The sequence below is a fragment of the Aphis gossypii genome, chromosome 2 (assembly GCF_020184175.1).
Source record: "Aphis gossypii isolate Hap1 chromosome 2, ASM2018417v2, whole genome shotgun sequence".
NCBI classification, from domain to species: Eukaryota; Metazoa; Arthropoda; class Insecta; order Hemiptera; family Aphididae; genus Aphis; species Aphis gossypii.
Genome location: NC_065531.1, coordinates 66,466,461 through 66,487,584, shown reverse-complemented (window position 1 = coordinate 66,487,584; position 21,124 = coordinate 66,466,461). Strand labels below are relative to the sequence as shown.

At 26.5% G+C, this 21,124-nt stretch overlaps 1 long non-coding RNA gene across 1 annotated transcript; it reads left to right on the top strand.

The window, feature by feature from the left end:
• Window positions 1-9,664: 9,664 nt before the first annotated feature.
• LOC114129209 (uncharacterized) lies at window positions 9,665-17,810 on the top strand. The gene is made up of 4 exons (XR_007604084.1): window positions 9,665-9,996; window positions 15,250-15,300; window positions 15,382-15,496; window positions 16,799-17,810. It is a non-coding gene; the product is annotated as an uncharacterized LOC114129209 (long non-coding RNA).
• Window positions 17,811-21,124: the final 3,314 nt, after the last annotated feature.

Below are 21,124 nucleotides of genomic sequence, written 5' to 3'. Positions count from 1 at the left end.
TCTCGCACATAGAGCGTAAGACTACGTGCGCACCGCCTACTCACGGGTTGTCACCCACCGGATACCCCCCAAAATCAACTTCCTTGGACCCTGGGAATTTGGCGTGCAGGTCGATGGCGGTGGCGATGAGAGTGAATTTTAGCTGTATCGATGTTGGTTTTGAATGCGTAGGCGATGGATGGGAAGAGGGTAACTTTTGTAAGCGATGTGCGAATTCAATATTATACGATGTAATACGATGATAGAAAATGAAATATACCTATGATATCAAATTTAAACTAGCATAATATATCAGGTTTTTGACAACTTAATAGGTAATAATTATTCAATACGATATTATGTTAGGTATGTTGATTTCGTTAATTTGTATTGTATGATATTGTTTAAAAAAAGCTTCAAGTTTTTTTTATTGAATTTCAATTTTGATTAAATATACAACACTTGAATTAGGTAAATACCTAATATCAGTGCTACTTATAGGTAGTATAGGTAGTATATATAAAGCTAGTGTATACTAAAATTTTTTTAAAAACTGTAGAATAATTAGAATGAAAAAATAAAATATTTAATCTTATTAAAAAAATAAATAAAAATGCAGAACCTACAAAAATAACAGTAAAGAAATAAAGTAAAATATTATATCATACCATTAAATAAGCAAACTAAGTTTAAAAAAAATGTATAGCTTCACCCTTTAGTAATCATATTACTATACTAGAATAATAATATACTGAATTTAGTTATTAGCTATCAACATATTGAATAATAAACAATATACTGCTATAGTTGTAATTGATAAAAACAATATTATTTTAGACTTTTTTCTCTTTAAGCTAACTAAACTCAAATTACATTTTAAAAAAGTTTTTTTAGGGATGGAATAGGCATAGACCCAAGATCCGAGTACCTATGTGACGCATTATGAGGAAAAAATAATATTGTTATTGAATATAATATAATATATAGAACTAAAATTTAAAAAAATTAAATATTGTTTCTTTGAAAGCAAATTAGTTACAGAACAGTGTTGTAACTATTGCTGACATTAAAAAGTATGCATAGGTATTAATTATGTTATACGGCATAGACTATGTCGAAATTATCCGAATTAATTCTACATTATTCGTATAGGTATAACATTTTAGTTGTGGTGGTTATTGTTGAACTCTGTGCGTAATATAGGTACCTATATACCTTATATAGAAGTTTATAAGGATATAATATTACGCGTTGCGTTTAAATTCAATTCACGCGTCCTTGGCTCCGTTTAATCTCTCGAATCACGTATTTATTATAAATTTATACCTGTATACATTGTATGTACTTTCCATTTGACCCGGGCAAAAGCGAAGGTAGTTACACCCTCACCTTCTACCCTTCATCAAGAGAGGCGGTTTTTACAATTATCGATTAGGAGGCCAAGAACTCTTGTTTTTTGTCCCACACAAGTTTCTATAATCCTAAATAGATACAGCTGCGGTAACAAATGGCGCGTTAAAATGATTATAATACAATGTATCTTATAGTGTATTTTATTACAGTTTTACATGAGTATAAAACTACTTGATCAAATAAATTAAATGCTTAATTTTCATTCAAAGTCTACAGTTGTGTGTTGTTTAAAAACATAGGTATATCAACTTGTTGATACCGTCATTTTTTTCGTTACGTAAATTAATTTCAAATTGTATTATTTCTTCATAACAAAATAACTACGTGTATGCGACCCGTTGCAATAGTTATACGTTAAAATTTATTATATTTGTATACTATGCAAATATTTTATATTATATAATATGTCTTTAATAGTGTATATAGTATAGTGTATACTGTATAAGCATTAAAGCATAGCCGGGAACATAATAGGTATCTATTCTTCTCGATAAAAAATGTACTTTAATGTATTAAGGCATTTTGTCGCAACCACATATGCGTCAATGACCACGCGTAAAAATAAATTAGAAACTCTATTTTAAGATATATAAATGAATAACGAAAATTTTCATTTTTATTTTTAATTCTTCTACATCTGGTATAGAATATATACCTAGTTCATAAGCCGTAGCTATAAATATTATTATAATTTATAGCTTTAATATGATAATCATGTGTGTCAACTTTTACAGTGTGTTGTTACAATGTTACTTCTTAAAGCTATGATATCTTCGATGATGTTTACTAAATATTAATATTGAAACACAAATGATTGTTGGACACTTTTAGTACCTATGGTAACTTGTTTTTGAATAACAACATAAAAAAAATGTATATATGACTTCTTACTTCTGTACTATTGATAAGACTAGGTAAGTTGCATCCAAACAGTTAATACACACCGTATCGTAAAACCTATCGTATTTATTAACGTGTCATTTGGATCTAGAATGAGAATTTCGTAATAATTTATTTTTACAGCTACAAAAAAAAATAACTCACAAATAAGGTACGTAAATCATCATATACAGTGTGTAAACGCTAATTGAGATATTTTAATATCTTTGCGTAAAGTTCTGATATTTGAATTTAGTTTTTTTGTAGTTTTTTTGTTGTTATCACATAAAAATACACATTTTTATGGCCTTTGATATTTTTTAAACTTGATTAGACAATCTAGGTTTTCTTAAATGGCAATCGCCTATTTTAATAACAAATTACTTTTTGTTTAGTTTTTAATGTATTTTGGTTATCAAACCAAATTTCTAAGTCCAAAATCAAACAGATCACAGCAATTCAACAAAAAAAACCTACAAAATGAGCGTGATTTTTAGTTTTTTTATTGTAATCCTAAAAATAATTATTCTAGGATTGTTTTGGGTTAAAATGTTCCCCCTAATTTATTAAAACGATTTGAAACACTTAAAAAAATATTCTAGTACCCATATCTATAATATTTTTAAATATATTACTTTAGAAGTATCAAAAACTTATAAGGAAATTTAATTTCTGTTAAATATTTAAAAACATTTTAACAAAGCAAATAAATTGTGCAGAAAATTTTATCATGTATAGAAAATTAGAAAATGATAGGTAATACAAATGTTTGATGAAAACTTCAAGTGTTTATAGTTATATGTTTTTGAATAAAAATAAAAAGTAATTTGAGTAGAAATAGTTATTTTATGCTTAAATCAGTGGCGTAGTTATGATTTTGTTCTGGGGGGGGGGGATATATAATTTATTGGTTAAACATAAAGTGGGGGGGGCTTAATAAGTCAATGATTTAAACATTAAAAAAAAGGCTCTGGGGGGGGATCTATCCCCATATCCCCCCCCATAACTACGCCACTGGCTTAAATATCAAATAACATAAAAATTTTACATCTAAAGTTGATAAAAATATATAAATGTGATTTTCAAGTTATCAAGAACGGTAATTTTTAATTAAATATTAAAAATTTTAACTAGTTACTGCTATATATTAAATACATTCTTGGTCAGTTTTATGAAAATATGGCATTAGATAGTTTTAGAGTTCAAACATCTCCCGAAATATTTACAAATCATATATACCTATATATATTACAAGGCTAGGTAGGTATGTAAAATACAATTTTGAATTTTTGTCATTTATTAAGTAAATTAACTATTCGACCATTAATCCTTAAAATTTATATACCTACCTAACTTAACTGTCGTATTTTATATTTTTTGATAGCATGTACTTATTGCATGACTTGTCACATTTACATAATTATATTATATTTAAATGTTTTAACTAATTCCTGAAACATATTATGCGTGTAGATTTTCCAGACTGATAATAATTATTCCAATTACATAAAAGTCTTTTTTTTTTAATATAATATTATATACCTAAGTACATTAAAAATTGAATTAACTTTGAATTCTGTAAAAATTAATTTATATACTCAATAATACAAAAAAAAAGAAACAATATTTTTTGTACATACAAAGAATAGGAAACTTAACAGCTTTTTAATAATCGAACAAAAAAAAACTTATGGTTAAGAATTTCATAATAAAAAATACACAATAATAACATAATTTTTATTTTTAAATGCTTACAAGCATTAATATAATATAATCATATTTGAATGTATAATTGCTTTTGCTGTTAATACAATAATAATAAAAAACAAAAACTTGATATAATAGCACAAAAGTGTGTTGAATTTCTTACCCTTTTATTAAAGTGTTTATGCCATGAATATTATATATAATTGAATTTGGTTAATGCCGATTAAAAGGGACCGTAAAAAAAGTTTAAAAAAAAGTAAAAAAATTATCCAAGATTCGAGTAACTCAAAAAAAACCAAAAATAAAATTTTTAAGTACCTACTTCTAAATATGAGTAGGTATGTAGATATTTTATTTAAAATAGAACCTACTAAAAATTTTTTTTGATTGTTGTTACAAACTACTAAGACATACATTTATTGTATTTTAACATTGCAAGACCAATTTGCCACTGAATTACTTAATACCTTGTGAAATTAATATTATTAGATATAAACCATGGAGAATTATTTTTCCCGAAGGATGAATATTACCTACGCGTTACATTGAAATTTAGCTTACACGTCCTCGGCCCCGTTTAATCCTTCAATCCTGTATTTATTATAACTTCGTACATTATGTACTTTCCATTTGACCCGGGCAAAAGCGAAAATAGTTGTACTCTCACCCACCACCCAATACCAAATGGGGTGGTTTCTATAATAATTATCGATTAGAAGGACACGAACTCTTGTTTTTTTGTTCCAAACAATAGATTTTCTGCGTTCAACAACAAGTACAGCTGCTGCAACAAGTGGTGCGTTAAAATGACTACATAATACAATGCATAATATATTATTTATTATTTATATTATAAGTGTATTTTATTACAGTTTTACATGAGTATAAAACTACTTGATCATATAAAATAAATGCTTAATTTTCATTCAAAGTCTACAGTTGTGTGTTGTTTAAAAGCATAGGTATATAACTTGTTGATACCGTCATTTTTTTCGTTACGTAAATTAATTTCAAATTGTATTAGATCTTCATTAAAAATAACAACGCGTATACGACCCGCTGCAATAGTTATACGTTAGAATATTATTATATTTGTACGAGTATATTATGCAAACATTAGATATTATATTATGATATGTCTTTAATAGTATATATATACTATATATTATGTATAGCTAGGAACATAATATGTATCTATTCTTCTCAATATACATTGTACGTATGGTAACTTGTTTTTAAGTTTATATATTATATAAAAGGATAAATATTACGCGTTGTGTTTAAATTCAACTCACACGTCCTTTGCCCCGTTTAATCCCTCGAATCCTGTATATATTATAACATCGTAAATTATGTACTTTCCATTTCACCCGGGCTAAGTGAAGGTAGCTGCACCCTCACCCACCACCCTATATCAAGCGGGGTGGTTTCTATATTATCGATTAGAAGGGCACGAACTCTCGTTTTTTTGTACCAAACAATACATTTTCTACATTCAACAACAAGCACAGCTGCGGTAACAAGTGGTGCGTTAAAACGACTATATAATACACTCTATGTATTATAGTGCATTTTATTACAGTTTTATATGAATATAAAACTACTGAATCAAATAAAAGTGCAAGGGTGTTGGGTTTGTTACCTATTTGTAATTTGTTCAATGTTAGCATTTGTGTCATGACTATTGTACGGGCCGGGTACGCACAATAATAGTCCTTGTTACGCGGTCACCAAAATACTTCGTTATTGCGTCACTACCCACCCACCGACCTACCAGTGTATGTGTGTGTAGCTACTCGAGAGAAGTGGACGGGTTCGCCGTGCAAAACTCCGAGTGCTAGTGTGCGGTGGGTGTGTAGGTGTGTATATGTGTGTGCGTGTACTTACAACTAATAACAGAAAGGTAACTCTTAAAAAAAATGGTAACTCAATTGAAAATGTTGGTAAAAATATAATAAATAATAATAAAATAGTGCTACGGCCCTTTTGGCTCAATAATAAATAAATGAGTATAATATATTAAGTTGTCGGTATGGCACAACCAGCAATAATACTTAATAGCTATATAATATAATATTGGTGTATAAAATATAACAAATAATAAATAATATAACTCACGTAATTATACGGTGAACTGCTGGCCAGCGCGCTACCTATGCTTTAATAATGTAAAATTTTCACACACATGTAACACGAACAATTTAAGTAATACACGGAAAAAGTAATATAACAGAAATGTGGCGATTCGCGCCCAAGTAGGTATATAAATTAGAATAATTATAAAAAATGCGACGATTATAAAAATACAACAATATACAAATTTAATATAATACAAACAGAATTGTAGCGATTAGCGAATACGATTTGCAAATATAATATAAAAAAGGGGTGGCGATTAGCGCCCACGAAGTATGCAAATATATTAACTATATGTATATATATATAATATTATTAGGTATCAATATGGCAATTATTACCAACAAAATATAACAAAATAATATAAAATATAAACTCGTTACACAGTTGTGTGGCGATTTGCACCAACACTTCACAATACTGATTCGCGATATATATAATAAGTGTGGCGATTAGCGCTCACACAGATATAATAAGTGCGACGATTCGCGTCAACAAATTAATAGTTTTTCGGACTAATACTACAGTTGAATTTGGTTAACTCGAATTAGAAGGGTCCGGGAAAAAAATCGAATTATCCAAGATTCGAGTAATCAAAAAAAAAAAAATAAATAAATAAAAACAAAATTTAAATATATGTATGTGTAAGTATGAGGATGTATTTTATTTAAAATAGTACATACTAAACAAACTTTGATTGTTAAATCACTTGAATCACATTCTGCTAAGTCATATATTTATTTTATTTTAACATTACAAGACCAATTTGCTATTGAATTACTTAATATCTTGTGAAATTAAAATGTTAAAATTAAAATTATTATTTAAAAATCATGGAGATTAATTTTCCCGAAGGATGAATATCACATATTATGCGTTGTATTTAAATTCAACTCACACATCCTTTGTTCCGTTTAATCCCTCGAATCCTGTATATTTATTATAACATCGTACATTATGTACTTTACATTTAACCCGTGCAAAATCTAGGTTAGCAGCACCCTCACCCACCTCACAATATCAAGTGGGGTGGTTTCTATAGTTATTGATTAGAAGTACACGAACTCTTGTTTTTTGTACCGCACAATAAATTGTCTATATTCAATAAGAAGTACAGCTGAGGCAACAAGTGGTGCGTTAAAATGACTACCTATATAATACATTGTATATATTATAGTTCTACACGAGTATAAACCTACTGAATCAAATAAAAGTGCAAGGTTGTTGAGTTTTTTTACCCATTTGTTCAATGTTCAATCCAAAAAAACTAAAAATAAAATTTAAAAATATGTGTAAATATGAGTATGTATTTTATTTAAAATAATACCTACTAAAGAAACTTAGATTGTTAAATTACAATCGATTAAGACTTATATTTATTTTATTTTAACATCGTAAGACCAATTTGCGACTGAATTACTTAATATCTTGTGAAATTAAAATTTTAAAAATAAAATTATAAAAAAACATGAACATAAAAAATAATATTGCAAATTTAAAAATATAAAGTAATAAATAAATATTTTATTAAATAATTGTAATGTACAGCCGACTGAACACGCGTTTTTGATGAAGAATTTCTCAAATCTAAATGATTATACGGGCGATTGTAAATTGCGCTCATAATGAGCAGGTAGTGAAAATAGTAAAGTGAATTGCGCCCGGTAATTTTCAGGTATAAATTTTTATGTAGTAAAATGTAGTATTTAATCTAAGTGTGACCTTGAATTCGTCCGTTTTAGACACTTTTGTACATTTATTGGTGTAAAAACCAAACGTAATCGTTAATTATTATAATATTAGCGATTTTTTTGCTGACTTTCCTCCGAATATTTGGGCATCAGTTTCCGAAACATTACACGGACTTCTAATGCCTGTGAATCTTTCCACAGTCATTTTAATAAAAGCTTTTATACTCCTCATCATCATATTTATAATTTTATGGATAAAATATTAGAGTTACAGTCCGAAATTTATAGAAATTTACATAAAAATGAATAGTACCTATAAATGAACCTTATAAATTTCAAAACAATGGAAAAAATTATTCAACAATACAATTAAAATACTATTACGAGAGCTGAATATGTAAATATGATGTCTCATTACTATGCTTATATATTATATAACTTATAAATTTATTATACTATTTACTCTATATTATATAATTTAATTGATATTTTAGTATTACATTTTTTTTATTATTATTTACTGTAAAAATTAACCTAAAAATATTTAAAACAACTTAGGTATTAATCCCATAATATTAAAAATAATTATTGGAGGATAGTGATAGTCACCTCCTCGCGGTGTCCTCTGGGTAATGCTAAGTTATTATAATAAAAATAATATTTCTATTGGGCGCAATTTCCTACATAGAAATTTATACCTAAAAATACCGTGCGTAATTTATAATTTTTCACCTTCGTTGGGCGCAATTTACGTTTGCCCGATTATACGAGTACATTAATTTAGGACACACGAATCTTAATATTTTGAAACAACCAATATCTCAAGAAACTAATAATTTATAGGTGGGTAAAATTATTTATTAAAATTATTATTTTGCGTAAATATTTATGTGAGGTAAAATTGTTTGTAATTAAGACTCTTCATCCGTGTTTTCTAGTTTTTTTTTTTTTTTTTATCATATTAAAAATTGTTTGAAACATTCAAACTGAACATTTTTTTCCCAAGTTGTGTTTTTGGAAAATATTTAGGTTTTCTTTTTTACTGGGGATAACCTTTAAAGATATTCCTGTTAATGATCTGAATAGCAATCGAATGTTTTGTTTATAAAAAATTGATTTTTTTGACACTGTACTTTAAATAGCTATAGAATAATAAATAATATTACATTGGCAAAAATAATGCAAAAAAATATATTATATTTACAGACATGACACTAATAACAAAAACAATATAGATACAGTTTTTTTAGATATTAATAACCGTTTTCGAAAAATATCTATTTCAGCAAATGAAAACTCCATGACTACGTGTTTGTTTCTATTTACTGAAATCTTCATATTTTGTCCGAATCATAAATAACACACTACATTTTAAATAGGTAGGTACCTATTAATAATAGTATATACCTAACTTATTGTTTTTTCGGCATGATAGTTTTAGTATTTAGTAGTTTGTATTGGCCAAGGCGGCGAACTTACATTCTAATGGACGGAAACGACAAATAAACGAACCGAAATTAACAAAAAATGTCACCATCCACCAATAAAAACCACAATGACGTAATAATATTATGTCTTATTGAATATTAATTATAGTGCTGCAATCTGCAGTGTAGCATTGATTGTTGGTGAATTGAAAATAAAACTCCACTAGATAGCACTACAAATACCTTAGACAAAATATATCTACACAGCGAAAACAGCTGCTGATCCCCGGAGAGTCGTGACTATGCGCAAATCACACCGTCATATTATCAATGTTTGTGTCATTTAACGAGTTATCTCATTTCATGGTCACGTTGCAGCTGATCACCTTATCGTTATCATAATTTGTCGTCGTTTTGGGCGTTTTGGCGACCGGCTGTAGAACACCGAACACTGAACAGTAACCATACAACATTAATTTTTAACGTTTTCGTTTAAGTTTTTCGCACGCGAATAATTGCGTTCGCACGGTGTGAGGTGTCTTCTGGAGTCCAGAACCTAGACTTACAGTCGTGATTGTTTCATAGTCGCGACGCTGACTGTTAACGTTATTTTTTTTTTCGTTTTGTACGTCTGTAATCGTCAGTGATGTTCTTATATGGCTCTTTTTCAGCGAACCATTGCTCGTCAAAATACCAAAAAACCAAATTTTTCATTCTGTTTTTTTTTTTTTTTAAGTTCGTGGATTTAAATTCATTTGGTGATTGTAAGTATTGTTCCACTTACCTACTGTTATTGTTACGGGTTACTATTTTATTTTCATTGTAGGCCGCTTAGTTCAAAGTCATACTAGTTCCATCAAACTTGTGTATTCTATGTCGGTGACCGGTGTTGTGACATAAGTGTATCTATCGTTTGGTTGTGTGCGTCTGTGTTGTTGGCTCGTTAGTCGTACATTCTTAGAATTCTTACATAATTATCCCTATTGTTATTCATTAGGTATTGTACAAAATTATCGAGACAGTAATATAGATGTAAAACCAGCTTATTGTACAGCGACTCCAAATGGTAAATGGCGGACAAGTCGTGTTATTCTTATTAATATCTATGTATAAAATATATATATTTACTTTTAGTTATTATTTTGCATAATCAAGATGAATTATCATTGAATTTAATTCATTACATAACCTAACAGGCAGGTTAATTTAATATTAACTTACTATTTTGATGGTTATTGGTTTGGCTGCGCATCTATTTGTCACTATCTTTGGTCAACTACATTACTAGTTATGAATTATTATTTTAATTCTTAGTCCACATGTATTTCTAGCAAGGTATTCCACTAGGTAAAGACTGGCATACTTTATTATTTTAACTTAACTTTATTTGCATGCATATTACTATTTTTATACTTTTGTAATTTTATGGTATCATTTATTATTTTAATATATTGCATTATTTGTACTTGAATATTGTATCTTTATTATAAAGAACAAATGACTACTTCTTTGGCAACTGTGTGCCGAGAACATACAATTATAACTGATTTATGGTACAGTTTAAATGGTCTTCATCATAATATTATCTTCCTATATTTTTTTTCAAACTGGAATTTTATTGATACTAATTAATATTCTTTTAACTAATTTCAAACATTCAATATGGAGTATCTTTAAATTGTTTTATGTTTCTTATTGCATTTCCAAAAACATAAAAACTAATATAAAATATATAATTTCTAAGTAATTAGGTATAGGGATCATTAGGATAAGTTACAAGGGTTATTAATTATTAACTCAATCTTCATAATCAACGATGAAGTAAAAATAAATAAATACCTCATTAATTATAAAAGTATTCAAATTATTAATAGGGTAATAAGTTAATTAAGTTAGTTATTTAATTCAAAACAATGAATGTGTATAATGTTTTACAAGTACGTTTTTTTAAAAACACCATTTGTAGTAAAAAAATTTCAGATCTTTAATTTCAATAAGGGGTTATCTAATATCTGATAACAATAAGATTTTGATTTAATTTAAAATGATCAAAAGTAGACATTTTTTATCATAATAATCTGTGAAAAAATTGCCATTTTTACGAAAACTAGTTTTTGACAAAATTGTATTTGTTTTTTGTTGTAATTCATAATCATAGACTTGAAATGTTAACCAAAAGTTTATGTTAATATTATGAAACATAAATTAAAAAATATTAATTATAATAATAAGAATAATTATTGTTGAATTTTTAAGTAGCTTTTATTATCAATTTATGTATGATTTTGGCTTGCGAGTAAAATTGCTTGAAAATTTAATAAATTAAGAGGTTTGCTTAATTTTATTCAACATTAACAAAAAATTATTAAAAATAGTGACATTTTTTTTTTAAGCATTTAAAAATCAGAAAAATTTGTTAACTAGGTATTGTCTAGTTAAAAATGCATTTGTCATTTGAGTATAAAATTTAAATCTCTATCATTATAATTGTTATTTAATTATGAAAGTTACTTGTACTTGAAATATTTGTAATAATTTAGATGTATATTGTATCTTTCAATATTTTCAGTTCAAAAATCAAACATTTTAGATATGTTTCTTATAAATATAACTGTATGGATTTAAAATAGAAAATTATAGTTTCTTCTTTGTTACAAGCAAATGAATATTTAAATAAAACTTCATTAATAAACACCCTTGAGAGTATTTTACCTGTAGTCCTGAAACAGAATTGTGATCCAATAAACTAAGTCTTTTTGTCTAATATAAATCAAATTATTTGAATTAACTTGTCAAAACAATTATCATTATCTATCAAAATGGTCTATCCAGTAGTTTTCCTTTGAAAATTTAAGCTCATCTAATAAAATAATTTAAAAATTCCATAAAATTGTACATTCTTGTTTTATTATCTCTTAATCCTTCAGTCATTATTACACATGTTTCATTGTCAGTTACTTTATTTTCCAAACGATGCAATTTTATAAGAATTTTCTTAATATCTTATTTTAACTAGGTATGTAATATAATTTGTTCATTATATCTAAAATATTAACCAATTTTACAAACGTTGATTATTTAAGTGAAAATAATTTACTTGGATGTATAAACATAAAAGGAAAGACATTTCTTTCAGTGGCGGTATTTTCAAATGTTGATAATTTAGAAGTACTTTGTGATTATTTAAATTTTTATATGCTGGTAAAATTACCTTCATAATATAAAAATAATAAAATTGTATTATTATCTATATCATTATAATATAAATTTTTGATTACTAAACTTATATCTGTAGCTAATAATCTTGATTTAATGAAGTTCAAATAAATTTGATTCAGAGAAGCGAATCCTTTTTTAAATTTTTTTTTTGTATTGTGTATTGATATTAGATGAAAGCTGCCATAGTGCCATTAATAGCTTTAGTTTGAAATTGTTTAGCAAAAATTAGTATAGAGTAAATTAAATAATAAGACTACTGTATGTTGAGCTACAAAGAGTATCTACAGTACTTTCGCTCTATTTGTTGTAATTTAAAGTAGTCATCACGGATATGAGGTAGAATGAATATATCCTATAGTTGGAAACAAGGGAAGAATCATCTGATTTAAAAACAGTTGTACCTATCTAAAAAACAAAAAAAAAAAAAGCGAGTAAATGGGTACCGCTCTATTGTACATTAGGTGCCGTGTAGATCATTATTATATATTATAGGAGTATTAAATTTGAATCTAATGATAGGTATCATTATATACGAAAAACGATTCTGAATGAAGTTGATTTGTTAGCCTAGGATATAATTTCCAGTGGTTGGTAAAAAAGTTGGTTTATGTTTTAATGGCTTAAATACACCAAAATTTAAGTTCTTTTATAATTATTTTAACCTTAACTTATAGAAAATATTTTATGAAAAAATTTTATCGACACTTCAAAAAAAATTCTAAGAAAAATTGAAAATTTCAGTTGTTTATAAATAGCTCTAAAAAAGACAAAATATTTTGAAAATCAAATCATGTAAAGAAAATACCAATCTAAATAACCGGTGAAATTTTCAAGTATCTAAGACTTATACTTTTTGAATAGGTACTAACAAATATTTAAAATCGAAAATTTTAAGTATTTACAGTGATTAGTTTTTGAGCTACAACCACATAAAAAAATCGATTTGGTCGAAAAGTGGTTTTGCGTAAAAATTCTCGTTTTTTCGTCACTTTTTTTTTTGTTTTTCTAGATTTAAGGATATTTACTTTGCCATCGGAAACCACCCCCGAAGTTGGAAATTGAAGCATTATTTCGGCTAGTTATGCTGTAAACAGACACACAAAAAAATTACATATCATAGTAAAATCAATACAATCATCTCTTCGTTCAGAATTTAAAAAAAAATATTGAATTGATTTGAATTTCAAATAATTAATTCAGAGAATATTTAAATACAATACATTTTGTATTTTATTTCACTGAAATAAAATATAATGGTCGTTATCATGATTCTACTAATTGTTTGAGTGTATAAATATTGAAATTTAAAAAAGTAAAATTACATTGTTATTTATAAAAATTTTAAATAATTTATATATGGGGCGCCCGGGAATTGGGCCACATTTTAACTACCTGTTTGTATAAAATATTTGTTTATATTTTTCTACCCGGAGATCGGGCCACAAATTAAATCTATATATTTAAAGTGTACCTGGAGTTTGGGCCATAAAAGTATAGCACACAAATATACTATTAGTACGAATATATAATGTTTATTAACTTATTATTATTTTTTAACATATAAAAATACAATTTATCAAATAATTAATATATATTTTTTAATACTTCTATACAGATTTAACTAATTTAATATACAACAAGTCCCATAAAATTAGTCAAATATGAAATAATTTTTATAAAGAATGCCAATACTCATTTTACAAATATAATATAAGGACCATGAAGTTAGTTAAAAAATAAAAAAATTTAAAAAAAAAATTTCTAATAGGTACATAAAAATATAATATAATACATACATTTAGATCCATAAAGTCAGTTAAATAATCAATAATATGAATATTTTTTTTCTAATATAATATTTTTTTTTTAAATAACATGAACAGATTGTTCATAATATTCAAATCGGGTTTTTTTCTCCTTCTTCATAGTTTTGAATTTCATTTAAGAATAAAATTTTGTCGAACTAAAGTTCGTTTTCTTGTTTTTATTGTTCCATACTTCTAATCTTAATATAAACTTCTGATTGAAGTTGCAATAAAACATTTAAAAAATTATGTATATTTGGATGTGACATATAGAAATTATTTTTGAAATGTGAATGAAAATACATAAAAGAATATGCATTAAATGTTTATTATTTTTTGTTTTAACAAGTGTATGACCATTTGATAAAAACAATCACACAATTTCAAATTTTAATATCCATTTTGGGTTAGATATTCACTTAATAAATTTTTTGATTATCTCATTAAATTAGAAAAAATGCTTTCCATTTCATCACGTGGAAGTGGCTTATATATAATTCTGTGATGCTCGGAGAAAAGATTTCAAATCTTGATAAAGAATATGAAAAAGAAATAAACATCATTGTAAAATCAATACATTCCTCGCTTCACTTATAATCTAAAATACTTAAAAATATATTCTTTGTTTGAGATATTTATAAGCAATTATTAACAATTATGTTGAATAATTAAAATTGATTTTATACCTACGATTTTTGTATGAATAAATTCAAAAAAAGGTCATCAAAACAATCTGAAACTGGTCACCCATTGAGTTTATTATGCTCGTACATGCGTTATGATCGGCAAACTGACGAACGTTCTACTTTTGTTTCTAACAGTCTTTTTTTTTTATCGAGTATTAATATAAAGATTATTATAATTTTAACGTGAATATACCACCAAATTTTTAATAAAGGATCGTTACTACTTTTGCTGAATAAAACTTGAATACTTTGGTATACACTAAGATTAATATAATGATGTATGCGATGATGATTTATTTATTTATAGGTGCTGATTTAATAAACTGGATAATGTGTAATACAGAAATTATAACTACAGGTAACGAACTAGAAAAATATCTGGACAACTACTAATCACCAAAGAAGACTTATATATTATTATTTATTTTTTATATTTCAGAGAATGCGATGTACATGGCAAATTTACTGTTTTCACATGGTTTCTTTTTCTCGATCACTCGCCAGCAGCCAAGGTGACAAATGACGAACACCGTTACCGTTTTCAAGCGAGCACAGTGAGTACATAATATTATAAAGCATGGGTTTACTTATAATATTTAATGTTCATATAATTATAATAATATAGATAAATTTATTTAATATACTTAATATATCTAGTACCTATTTTATACAATAAGATTTAATATAGGTAGTTTATTCATTTTTCAGTTATTTTTATAAAAGACATGATACATAGGCAAAGCTAAAGGAGTATAAGCATGCGTATAAATTTAAATAATAATAACAAGAATAGTAAAAGATACATAATATGGGCATACGACAAGTAGGATCAATATAATAGTGGTAATGAAATATTAAATTTATATTATTTGTGGTCCGCACGAAGGCAACATTTTTCTAATGTAGCATTTCGAACTGTCGAAGAAATGTAGAAAAATGTTTTAATAATGAAGTAATTAAATAGGTATTTACCTTATAAACAATATTATACTAGGTATCATAATAATAATAATTATTGATGCGGGAACTTATACAGGTACACGTGTTTGATTATACTTACTATGTCCTATCCCTATGTAAGAATTTTTCAATTCTAAAAAAAGTATAGATATTAAAGTATGGTAATAATTACAGTATATATTATTTAGAATGTATTATTTTTTTTAGTTTAACTTTTATAAATGTGGATAAAACAATTTTCGTTCAACCGAAAATCTTTAAAATGTAATATAAAACAAACATTCATTTTTCTTATAGATGTGTAAAAATATTAAAAATACTTATTCACAATTTGTTAAGTTCAAAATCAAATGAAATTGCAAATTGATTTGTTGTTGAAAATTTATAAAGTATGCAATTTTTGTAACTAAAGCTTAAAAATTTAGAACAAAGTTCCTCTTAATAATTCATATTAAAACCAAAAAATCTAAAATACTAATATTAAACAAAAACATTAACCTGGTGTTTTTATGGTATAGTGTCCTCGACTCAGGAATGCTCACACAAAAATATTATTATAGTCACTAATAGATTTTTATCATTATTGGGCATGGATGTTTTAGTATTAAAAAACGGGTATGAATGCAGTAATTGGATTATGTGAGAAGTCGGGAAGATGGGATTATAAGATAATCATTTTAATTACTATAAGGTAATTTAATTTTTATCTGTGAGCAAAAGTATACCATTGCTAATAAAAATGACTCTGAATGAAGCTCGGTAGATAACATTACATTATCAACAATTTATAATTTTTTATATTGTTGTGTCCGACAAATTAAATAAGAGTACGCTTGACGAAATAACCAACAATATCATTTATTTAAAACAACATGAAATAATTAATTATTGTATAGGAGTTCAGGAGGTTCAGACTGATGTTGCTGGAATACGACTGATTCCCCCTGGGGACGAGCGCGGACGGCTTGCCCGCTTGTGGCTACCAAAACTGTCCACTCAGCGGAATGTCATATGCTGTCGTCATGCTCGTTCCAACGGGTACTTAGGTACATATATATAGATATATATACATTACATATTACATATATAATAAGAAATTGCTTACGATTAACTACTTCTAAAATCTAAAGGAAATGGTTTTTAACACCTCCCAACTTAATGGAAAGATGGTGGCTAAATAGTTACCATTTTTCTCCTTTGCTTAATTAAGTAGTAATTTCTGAAAAACTGCAAGCCACAACGCTGTGCGGAATATACAATTTCTATTTCACATGAAGTTCTGCAATGTCCAGTACATACAATTTCGATACACTACATTTATATTTAATAATTAAATACAAACTTATGATTATTAACATGATAACAATAATATTAAGCATTATAATATAATGCTCGGGTTTCACAAAAATATTTGTCGTGGTATCCTTGTATAATTCCTCAAGTTGATTGAATTCTTAGGCATCCTAAGCTAATTTATTGAAATTTGTATAATACACATGATTACCGATTTACTGAGGTTCATGATATTCAATGATTTTCTTAAGAGATATCAAATGATTGAGACTCGGGCTATTGGGTATGAAATCTTTATGAACCTGTGTTCTTAAATTCCTAATTGGCGTGAGTATTGAGTAGTCGGTGTAGACTCACAATACTCTATAATCTCTAATTTTCCTACATCAGTTAGTACTACTTTAAACGATTTTTGACGACACGCGACTGTGACTACCTGATGGGTAACATAATATAACAACAAGATTTGATTTTAGAGCTTATGCCACATGGCTGTATTCACACTCAAGTACCTGAGATTACATAATATTCTAACAGTTTTTCTGGATTAATGTACAAAGACACCTCACAATTATCTGTTTAAACGGAAACTTCAATGAAAGTCTACTAATTTATTGATAATACACAAGACATTCATAATTTCTTTGATAAAACTTGGGTATTTCAGAAAAATAGGAATAATCGGTTGATTGCTTCATAAATTAAAAAAAATCATACCCATTGAGTGAATTAAAATCATAATTAAATTTTACTTCCTGAATTCCCATTCTTTTTTAATTGGCTTTTAGTATTTTCAACTAACAAATGAATATCCTTAATAAAATATACTAAAAAGGCCTAAGGACCAACAAAAAATGGGAAATCATGATAAATTTGGATTTTGTTGTAGAATTCTCAAGAATAACTCAAAAATCAATATCCTGATGGACAATTAAATAGTTATCGTCTCTTTTTCAAGTATTTTTACAGAAACTTCAATGTAAGCTTTACTAATTTATTCATAATACCCAAGACATTCGTCATTTATTTGATAAAACTTTGGGTATTTCAGAAAATGGGAATAATTGGTTGATTGGTTCATAAATTAAAAAAATTCATACCCATTGAAGAACTAAAATCATAATTAAATTTTACTTCCTGAATTCCCATTCTTTTTTAATTGGTTTTTAATATTTTCAACTAACAAATGATTATTGTTCTGTAAAATGTATGAATAAGGCCAAGGGACCAACAAAAAATGGGAAATCATGATAAATTTGGATTTTGTTGTAGAATTCTCAAGAATAACTCAAAAATCAATATCCTGGTGGACAATGAAATAGTTATCGTCTCTTTTTCAAGTATTTTTACAGAAACTTCAATGTAAGCCTTACTAATTTATTCATAATACCCAGGACATTCGTCATTTCTTTGATAAAACTTTGGGTTTTTCAGAAAATGGGAATCATTGGTTGATTGGTTCATAAATTAAAAAAATTCATACCCATTGAAGAACTAAAATCATAATTAAATTTTACTTCCTCAATTCCCATTCTTTTTTAATTGGTTTTTAATATTTTCAACTAACAAATGATAATGTTCTGTAAAATGTATGAATATGGCCAAGGGAACAATAAAAAATGGGAATTCATGATAAATTTGGATTTTGTAGTAGAATTCTCAAGAATAACTCAAAAATCAATATCTGATGGACAATTAAATAGTTATCGTCTCTTTTTCAAGTATTTTTACAGAAACTTCAATGTAAGCTTTACTAATTTATTCATAATACCCAAGACATTCGTCATTTCTTTGATAAAACTTTGGGTTTTCAGAAAATGGGAATAATTGGTTGATTGGTTCATAAATTAAAAAAATTCATACCCATTGAAGAACTAAAATCATAATTAAATTTTACTTCCTGAATTCCCATTCTTTTTTAATTGGTTTTTAATATTTTCAACTAACAAATGATAATTGTTCTGTAAAATGTATGAATATGGCCAAGGGAACAATAAAAAATGGGAATTCATGATAAATTTGGATTTTGTAGTAGAATTCTCAAGAATAACTCAAAAATCAATATCTTGATGGACAATTAAATAGTTATCGTCTCTTTTTCAAGTATTTTTACAGAAACTTCAATGTAAGCCTTACTTATTTATTCATAATACCCAAGACATTCGTCATTTCTTTGATAAAACTTGGGTATTTTAAAAATGGGAATAATCGGTTGATTTCTTCATAAATTTAAAAAGGTTCATACCCATTGAATGAATTAAAATCACAATTAAATTTTACTTCCTTAAACCCATTCTTTTTTTAGCATTTTTGAATATTTTCAACTAACAAATGATAATTGTTCTGTAAAATGTATGAATATGGCCAAGGGAACAATAAAAATGGAATTCATGATAAATTTAAGTTTTGTAGTAGAATTCTCAAGAATCAATATCCTGGTGGACAATGAAATAGTAATTGTGTCTTTTTCAAGTAAGTTTTACAGACACTCAATGTAAGACTTACTAATTTATTCATAATACCCAAGACATTCATAATATCTTTGATAAAACTTTGGATATTTCAGAAAATGGGAATAGTCGGTTGATTTCTTCATAATTTAAAAATTTCATACCCATTGATTGAATTAAAATCATAATTAAATTTTACTTCCTCAATTCCCATTCTTTTTTAATTGGTTTTATAATATTTTCAACTAACAAATGAATATCCTTAATAAAATATACATAAAAGGCCAAGGAAACAATAAAAAATGGGAATTCTTGATAAATTTGGATTTTGTAGAAGAATTCTCAAGAACAACTCAAAAAGCAATATCCTGATGGACAATTAAATAGTATCGTCTCTTTTTCAAGTATTTTTACGGATACTTCAATGTAAGCCTTACTTATTTTTTGATAATTAACAAGACATTCTAATATCTTAGATAAAACTTTGGATATTTCAGAAAATGGGAATAATCGGTTGATTTCTTCATAAATTTAAAAAGTTCATACCCATTGAATGAATTAAAATCATAATTCAATTTTACTCCCTCAATTCCCATTCTTTTTTAATTGGTTTTTAATATTTTCAACTAACAAATGAATATCCTTAATAAAATATACATAAAAGGCCAAGGAAACAATAAAAAATGGGAATTCTTGATAAATTTGGATTTTGTAGAAGAATTCTCAAGAATAACTCAAATATCAATATCTTGATGGACAATGAAATAGTAATTATCTCCTTTTCAAGTATTTTTACGGATACTTCAATGTAAGCCTTACTTATTTTTTGATAATTAACAAGACATTCATAATATCTTTGATAAAACTTTGGATATTTCAGAAAATGGGAATAGTCGGTTGATTTCTTCATAATTAAAAATTTCATACCCATTGAATGAATTAAAATTATAATTAAATTTTACTTCCTCAATTCCCATTCTTTTTTAATTGTTTTTAATATTTTCAACTAACAAATGAATATCCTTAATAAAATATACATAAAAGCCAAGGAACAATAAAAAATGGAATTCTTGATAAATTTGGATTTTGTAGAAGAATTCTCAAAAATACTCAAAAAGCAATATCCTGATGGACAATTAAATAGTTATCGTCTCTTTTTCAAGTATTTTTACGGATACTTCAATGTAAGCCTTACTTATTTTTTGATAATTAACAAGACATTCATAATATCTTTGATAAAACATTGGGTATTTCAGAAAATGGGAATAATCGGTTGATTTCTTCATAAATTTAAAAAGTTCATACCCATTGAATGAATTAAAATCACAATTAAATTTTACTTCCTCAATTCCCATTCTTTTTTTAGCAGTTTTGAATATTTTCAACTAACAAATGATAATTGTTCTGTAAAATGTATGAATATGGCCAAGGGAACAATAGAAAATGGGAATTCATGATAAATTTAAGTTTTGTAGTAGA